Below are 7,064 nucleotides of genomic sequence, written 5' to 3' on the forward strand. Positions count from 1 at the left end.
ATGTCTTATACAACTTTACCACAACATCCCAACTCCAATACTTTGATTTTTGAAGGCCAATGAACCAAAAGCCCTCCTCTTTTAGTTTGAATGTAACGTTCAATTCCATATGCAGTCATATCATGTGAGAATACAAACAAAATACATAAATCACATAACAGCACATCAAATTATCTTATTTGAATTCTGTTCATAGAGCCATCACAGATTTAGGAACCAAATTAACCTAATTCTAACCAACATACACTTCTCCATATGGCCATTGTGTCACTTTTGAGTTTAAAGAGGAGAGCGTCAAAGTAAATTTATCACTGTGTCATCACTATATATACACTTCTATACAATCACAATCTCATCTGTATACACTACTCCAATTACATGTAGAGTGCTCCGGTCAAACTCCACACCACCACTGAGATTACGATGAGGATATATCCTTAATCAATCCTGGTAAATGCAGTATTATTGATGACCTCTTGATGTGGAAAACTTCAGTCTTTAGTTGAAGTTTAGCTGTTATGTTTCCCATCAAATAAACACTTTGTAATCTTTCCCTCCATTGTTGGACAGTTGGTGGTTTTGCATTTCTCCATGATACTGTCATCATCTTCTTTGCAATCAACAGTACACTGAGGTGGCAGTGGTGTCTGGGCAGGCCACAGCGAATGGGAAGCGGGAGTACTCGTCGATGGCTGTGAGGATGTAGGTATTACGGTTGGTCGACGGTAGGGGCCCCTTAAAGTCTACGCTAAGACGCTCGAAAGGGCGGGTGGCTTTGATAACGTGGGAGTTAACCAGACGGAAGAAGTGGGGCTTGCATTCAGCGCACACCGAACAGGCTCGGGTCATGGAGCGGATCTCCTCGACTGTGTAGGGTAAGTTGCGCGCCTTGACGAAGTGAGCAAACCTAGTGATCCCTGGATGACAGAGCGCCTCATGGAGTTTCTGTAGTCTGTCCATCTGTATGCTGGTGCACGTCCCCCTGGAGAGCACATCAGGCGGGTCGTTGAGCTTATCAGGCCGGTACAGGATGTCATAGTTAAAGGTGGAGAGTTCGATTCTCCATCTGGCGATTTTGTCATTTTTTATCTTACCACGCTGGGTGTTGCTGAACATGAAGGAGACCGCGCGTTGATCAGTCAACAGTGTAAAGCGCCTCCCAGCGAGGTAATGTCTCCAACGACGCACCGCTTCAACTATGGCCTGGGCCTCCTTCTCGATCGAGGAGTGTCTACTCTCCGGACCCTGGAGGGTCCTGGAGAAGAAGGCTACAGGCCGACCAGCCTGGTTCAAGGTGGCTGCCAGGGCGAAGTCGGATGCATCGCTCTCGACTTGAAACGGGACAGACTCATCGATCGCGTGCAGCATCGCAGCAGCGATGTCGGATTTGATTCGATCGAAAGCCGCTGTGGCTTCGGTCGAGAGGGGAAAAGAGGTGGTCTTGATAAGAGGACGCGCCTTGTCGGGGTAGTGTGGAACCCATTGGGCGTAATACGAGAAAAGGACCAGGCAACGTTTGAGAGCTTTCTGGGTATGTGGGGGGGGTGGTAAGTCCATTAGGGGACGCATGTGGTCAGGATCTGGCATGACTATCCCGTTCTCAACCACACAACCTAGAATAGCGAGTCGTGTGGTCTGGAAGACACACTTGTCCAAATTGTAAGTCATGTTTAGCCGACGGGCAGTTTGAAGAAATTTGTCTAGGTTGGCGTCGTGGTCCTGCACGTCGTGGCCGCAGATGGTGATATTGTCCAGATACGGGAAGGTAGCGGTTAGCCCGTTCTGGTCCACCATCCTGTCCATTTCCCGCTGGAAGACCGCGACACCATTCGTGACCCCGAATGGTACCCTGAGAAATTGATATAGCCGCCAATTCGCTTCAAAGGCCGTGAATGGTCGGTCCTTGCAGCAGATCAGGAGCTGGTGGTAGGCTGAACGTAGGTCAATAGTGGAGAAAATGTGGTATTGGGCGATCTGGTCCACCACATCCATGATGCGTGGCAGGGGGTACGCATCCAGGAGCGTGAAGTGGTTAATGGTCTGGCTATAGTCGACCACCATCCGTAGTTTTTTTCCATTCTTGACAACCACCACCTGGGCTCTCCAGGGGCTTGAACTGGGTTCGATGATGCCCTCATCCCGCAATCTACGCACCTCACTCCTAATGAATTTCCTGTTTTCGTAACTATATTGCCGACTTTTGGTGGCCACAGGCTTCCAGCCAGGGGTGAGGTTTGCGAAGAGTGCTGGCGGGGCAATCCGGAGTGTGGAAAGGCCGCAGGATTGGCCCCGGGGCATGGGGACAGGTTGCTCGGGTGCTTCGGGACTGGGGCGATGGCAGACCGAGAGGGGGGCGTGGGGTCCCACAAAGTGTAGGGACACCGTTTGGAACTGACACTGGAAGTCTAATCCCAGCAACACTGGAGCGCACAATTGGGGAAAGACGAATAATTTGAAGTGGGTGACCGTCGCGCCCTGTACTTCCAGCGTGGCAATGCAATACCCCTTTATCCCAGTCGAGTGCGACCTCGTCGCTAATGAGATCCTCTGGGTAGTGGGGATATTGTCAAGTCCCCAACGGAGGGCCAGATCTGGCTGGATAAAACTGTCAGTTGACCCAGAGTCAAATAAGCAATTTGTATAGTGTCCATGCACTTTAATCAGTTCCATTGCTCTGGTGAGGGGATGAGAGCATTGCTGGTTTAATGTTATTGAAGCAGTTGACAGGGGAGTTTTGCACAATGATGTCACGCAACGGGATGACATCACGCAACGGGATGACGTCACGCAACGGGATGACGTCACGCAACGGGATGACGTCACGCAACGGGATGACGTAGTCAACGCTCGAGGAGGAGGTTGGAGGACCTCCCGGAAGTGCTGTTGTGGCGGCGTTGGCGGGTGAATGGTAAGTGGTGGGGTTTGTAGTTGCTCGCGATTGGCGGTGGGTAGGTCGTTGGTCGCGACGGTAGGGCCCTGGTGGTCATCAGCAATGGACGCTAGGGTGAGCACCTGGTTGGCCGCGGGGGAGGCTGTGGCAGCGGCAGCAGCGGCGGTAGCGTTGGCCCCGGGGGTGGCTGTGGCAGCGGCAGCAGCGGCGGTAGCGTCGACCCCGGGGGTGGCTGTGGTGGCGGCAGCAGCGGCGGTAGCATTGGCCCCGGGGGTGTCTGTGGAGGCGGCAGCAGCGGCGGCGGTAGCGTCGGCCCTGGTGGTGTCTGTGGCGGCGGCAGCAGCGGCGGTAGCGTCGAGTGTTCCGCACGGGGGCGAGAGGTGGGCCATCACCATGGTTGCGAGGGTGGGTTGCCCCTTCCGGGTTCGGCATCTCCGTGACGTCAGGCGTTGCCGTGCAGGGGAGCCCTCGCTCTCATTGGACGAGAGCTCTGGGGAAGAAGAGTTTGAATGGGATAGCGGCGATTGGGCTTCACACGAGGCACTGTGTTTTCTGGTGGCCATTTTAGACCTACAGACTGCAGCAAAGTGGCCGTTTTTAAGGCACTTCTGGCACCTGGCTTTTCTTGCTGGGCACTGGGACCTGCTGTGCTTGTCCCTCCCGCAGAAATAACATTTTGGGTTCGCAGGGGGCAGGGTAGCAGCAGCCGACAGGCCGTCAGTATCTCGGGGGGTGGTAGGGTAGAAGGGCACTCTACTCACATCAGAACGTGGGGTCCAGTCCCTAGAGAGCTTGGTCGACTTTAAGGCTGCATCCTCCATTGTGATTGCAATCCGGGCCACGTCCTCTAGTTTTTCTACCCCTTGTTCGAGCAAGCGCAGCCTCACTTCATTCGATCTGAGCCCGGCCACATAGGCATCCCGGACGAGATCATTTGTGATCTCGGCAGCAGTTTTGTCCACACAGTTACAATCCTTGCCCAATGCCTTTAATACTTGTAAATATGCCCTGCTGGACTCACCGGGCTGTGGCTTCCTCGACGCAAGCACGAGCCGGGCATGAACTCTGTTCACCGGTTGATCATACAGTCCTTTCAGTACCTTTATGGCTGCGGTGTAAGTGGTCTCATCCTGGATGTTCTCGTAGACTCTCAAGGACACCATAGACAGCAATGCTGTTAGACGCTGGTTATCCTCCTCTACCTGAATGAATCTCAGGAAGTTTTCAAAGTTCAGCAGCCAGAAGTTAAAGGCTTTGATGGCTGTAGCTGACTGTGGGTCGATATCAAGTTTTTCTGGCCGAGTTAAACGCTCCATCCCTTTCAAAAAAAATTATTTTGCTAATAAAATTGTAGAGCTCGTCGAAAGAACCAAAGACTTGTTGATCCAAACCAAGGCTTTTATTAGCAAAAGACCGGAGCTCTTCACAGGTGGCCGACCAGTCCGGAATGATCCGACCTGGCTAGGGACACAACCCTTTAAGGCCCAGACAATAGGTGTGGCTTAGCTCTCAGCCAATCACTGTAAGCACGGTCTAGATACAGTAACTATATACACTATGGACATTGGTGATAGATGTACTATCACAATACACAATATGACAAATTTTAAATTTCATTCCTAATTATTAAATGTGATTATTTGTTAAAATTATTATACATAAAAATCAGTTAAATAATATTATCACAAACCTCATTATACCTTCATATGGTATCTAAAAAAAATCTAGGATCATCATAATTAAACCCCACTAATCCATTTGTGAAAACGAAAAAGAGAAAAAACAACCTAAAACTACTATTAATCTAATTCTCCCCTCTAATCAAGGTTACAAGAAAAATTCAAAGATGGATCAAGTCGCCACCTCCAGAAAACAGATGGATTAGCACGAGAGCACCCATAATCACCTAAAACTTCCAATTATGATAGTATTCTATAAATGGGCCCTAGAGCTTTTGAAACTGAAACTTTTTAAAATCTTTGTTGGTGATCAGTGAGGAGGAGATGTAGTTTCCAATTCCTACTGACTGTGTGGGCTTCCAATGAGAAAGTCAAGAATCCAATTGCAGAGGCCTAGAGTTTGTAGCTTCTTGATCAGCACTGAGGGAATAATGCTATTGAAGGCTGAGTTGTAGTTGATGAAGACAGCCTTATGTATGAATTACTGTTTGCAAAGTGAACTAGAGCAGAGTTGGGAGCCAGCGATATTGCATGTGCTGTGGAGTGATTGTGACGATAGGTGAATTGCAGTGTTAATATGTGGTTTCAAGATGACAGCTCGTGGAATGGTGACAGACAAAGTTGGATCATCTCTTCATTTTTTTTGTTTTTTTTTAATTAAAAAAAAATAAACTTCACGAATTTGCGTGTCATCCTTGCGCATCTGTATCGTTCCAATTTTAGTATATGTGCTGCCGAAGCGAGCACGAATCATCTCTTCATAACATTAATTAAGACTCTTGAATAACCCAATTAGTCTTATGTCATGAAATGTTATGGATGGTCCAATTAAATGTTATAGGGTATTTGCTCATGTTAGGCACTTAAAGACTGATATTGTTTTTCTTCATGAAACCCATAACAGGAATTCTGATAAAGATAGGCTCATGTCTAAATGGAAAGGACAATGTTTTCATTCTTCTTCTGATGCTAAAATCAGGGGAGTTTAATGAATCAAAACATTCCACTTGTACTTTATAGCATTTATCAGACAAAGTCATTATATTATTCTTACAGGTAAATCATACAATAAATTGTGTGGTGGTTCGCTTGAAGGGAGTGGGCAGAACCAATGCTAACAGCTCCTGTCTTGTGACAGCTAAACACAACAGCCTCCTATCTACTGGCAACTGGTTACTACAGCCACGAGGCATAGTGACACAGCAGCACCCGTAGGTATACTGAAAAGTCCTGGCCTACTCAATGTAGCTCTGTCATGAAGTTGTTAGCACTTCAGATGTCATGATGCCAGGTCGATGTTCTGTATCTATATTAAGCCTGATAACACTGTAATAAATACTTCTCTCTTTGCTGGCTGACAACTTCAGGTGTGGTCTCATTATTTCAACATGATGGCATAAGAGCACGAACATCATCCACCACAATAGTTGTTTTTGCTAATATGTACACCAATGAGCATTAATTTTTTTGAAAGATTTTTTTTCAGCCTTGGTTTTCTAATGTTCTAAGTAAATTTCCAGCTGTAATTCATTTTTTTAAACAATTTTTTGTATTTCAGATGTTGGCCTTTTTTTAAATAACAGCAGAGAATATTCTTTCCCCCCCCCCCCTAAATGTGCATCATACCTATACTTAGATGTATCTGTTTTTTAATTTTTTAATTGGGTAATCAATTGATCTCATTGACCAAATCATGTGACTAACAAGGAATAGTGATATCTGATCATGCTCCTGTTATCTTGTCTTTGAATTTTCCTGACATTCCTTTTACAAAGAGGCATTTTAATTCCACCTAAGTCCCAGGCAATTATTTTTTTTTAAATTTATTGAAGAGCAAATTCAGTTTTTCTTCACTATGAATACTTCTCCAACAATTTCGAATGTGATTGTCTGGGACACTATGAAAGCATATCTGAAAGAGCAAATTATTTCTTATACAGCTAATATAAAGAAGACAACTAATAAGGCAAGATTAGATTTAATCAATCAGATCAAACATATTATTTTACAGAATGTACAATTTTAAAATCCTGATTTATATAAAAAAAGATTTGAACTTGAACCCAAATTTGATCTTTTTTCTACTTATCCCATTGAACAGCATTTTTTTTAAATCCTGATTTATATAAAAGAAGATTTGAACTTAAAACTAAATTTGATCTTTTTTCTACTTATCCCATTGAACAGCAATTTTTTTTTAAAATCCTGATTTATATAAAAGAAGATTTGAACTTAAAACTAAATTTGATCTTTTTTCTACTTATTCCATTGAACAGTAATTTTTGAGGAGAAAGAGTCTGTTCTACATCCATGATGAAACTTTTGACTAGCCAATTGAAAGGAATGGCTGCTAAGAGACAAATTAATAAGATTCATATGAAAGATGGTATGGATACTACTGACCATTCTAAAATGCGAGAATACTATTCTAGATTGTACACTTCTGAATCCAAAAATGATAGTACTTCAATGTTGAATTTTCTGGACAACCTTAA

At 45.3% G+C, this 7,064-nt stretch overlaps 1 pseudogene; it reads right to left on the bottom strand.

The window, feature by feature from the left end:
• Nucleotides 1–5,227: 5,227 nt before the first annotated feature.
• LOC138752153 (U6 spliceosomal RNA) lies at nt 5,228–5,316 on the bottom strand (annotated as a pseudogene).
• Between the last annotated feature and the right edge of the window lie 1,748 nt (nt 5,317–7,064).

The sequence above is a fragment of the Narcine bancroftii genome, chromosome 1 (genome assembly GCF_036971445.1).
Source record: "Narcine bancroftii isolate sNarBan1 chromosome 1, sNarBan1.hap1, whole genome shotgun sequence".
Lineage (NCBI taxonomy): Eukaryota > Metazoa > Chordata > Chondrichthyes > Torpediniformes > Narcinidae > Narcine > Narcine bancroftii.